Consider the following 1,755-nt stretch of genomic DNA (forward strand, 5'->3'; position numbering starts at 1 on the left):
TTGGTGGTTTTATCAAGATGGTGAGACAATTATTCAAAAATCACATCCTATATTATAATGACTAAAATAAAACAAAGACTCGTTGTACGTGAACAGAAACAAATATCAGAAGCCTTAATTAACATAACTAGTATAGTTATTCTATAAAAAGGTTTGTTTAGTTAAAAAAAAATGACAAAACTCCATTATGTTTTTCCAAAGAGCATGCTAGATAATCCCAGAAATAAAACTAGAAGAACTAAAAACTAAGAATAATATTAAACAAATAATACCAATAATACTAAAATCTGGAAATACCAACACAGAGAATAAAGATGTCACTGAACCAGGGAAACATCTAATGCAATGAAGTTGAAAAAGATGGTACAAATATTATAAATACGAGTTTAAAAACATCTTTAGGCACTCTTATAAACAGCAACATATTTTTTTTCTCTGAAGTACACATGCATAAGAATTATTATTGTTAAACATCAGGAGTATATTTGGCAGAATTTCAGGGTAGAAAGAAAAAAGTCCCAGAAGAAGAGCTTACCATGTAAATAGAAGGATGCTAAATACTCAGAGAAATTTAAATAATATTTAATCTTTTAAAAGTTCTTTTATGAATATGATATTAAATGACTCAGTTCTTGTGTAAGAAGTTTCATACCGTAATTTCTGAAAGAACCTGGCAGATGTGTCCTAAGGAAGTCCTGTGGATGACATATGAATTGCTGGAAGCTACAAGGCTTAGAATATCAGTACATCATGATGAAGTTACGTTCACAAACTGATGAGGTGACGTAACTGCAGGAAGACAAGCCATGAAGAAGAACTTAAGCTGGTGGAGAGGGTGTTGGCAATAAATATTGGGGGATGGTGATGAAGGTGAGGTTATGGCAGTGGGCAAACAAGGGATGCCTAGGCTGTTGGTTAGGGATAGCAGTTCCTGAGGGATGACTGGATGGTCAGTAACCACTAGCTTTTTCTCCATTGTATCTTGCATTTGTAACCAGTGCAGCAAATATGTAGGAATAAGAGAGAAAGCAAAGGAGCTCTCTGTAAATTTGCTTAAGCAGTTAGTGTCCAGGGCACTGACATCTGGAGGAGGTGGTGTGGAGAGTACAGCAGTCCAGCTAGATGGCTTCCATCCCAGCAGTATGGCTAGAAGGTGCACCAGCCCTGCTGTATCCAGAAATATCACGAAAGATGAGAGGTATTTTTGTACCTCCTGTGCAGGGCTGCCAAAATGTGAAAAATTAAAATGAGAAGAGACATGAGAGAGGAATGACTGGTGAAACTTGAGGAAAATTATAGATAAAGTCAGAGCCTAAAAATAAAAAGGACTTGATAGAAAAGTCTAGACTTAAGTGAGGAGTTAAAAAAAAGAAAAGTAATAGGGTTTAACCAATAGATAAATTTAATTGGAGTAATTTTACTGGAGCAGGATTGAGACAGAAGGACAGATTAAAAGGTTTCTTCCATCAATACTTTCCATGATACTGGGAAATGGGAAACCATAAAGGCAACAGATTGGGAGGTAAAGAAATAGAAAAGCATAGATAACAGGTTTGAAATGTAATTATTGATTGGTGAAGAAAAAACAACACTGAGCAGGAAATAATGGAGAAGTATAGTAAGTCTGTAAGGAACAGAGATGTGAGAAGAAAACCAATGAGTAACGAAACTAGTGGAAGAGAAATAACTGTGAAAGTAGATGAGAAGAGAAAGAAATCCGTCTGAATAATTATGGATGAATAAATAGATAAAAAT

The sequence above is a fragment of the Mesitornis unicolor genome, unplaced genomic scaffold (assembly GCF_000695765.1).
Source record: "Mesitornis unicolor isolate BGI_N332 unplaced genomic scaffold, ASM69576v1 scaffold9639, whole genome shotgun sequence".
NCBI classification, from domain to species: Eukaryota; Metazoa; Chordata; class Aves; order Mesitornithiformes; family Mesitornithidae; genus Mesitornis; species Mesitornis unicolor.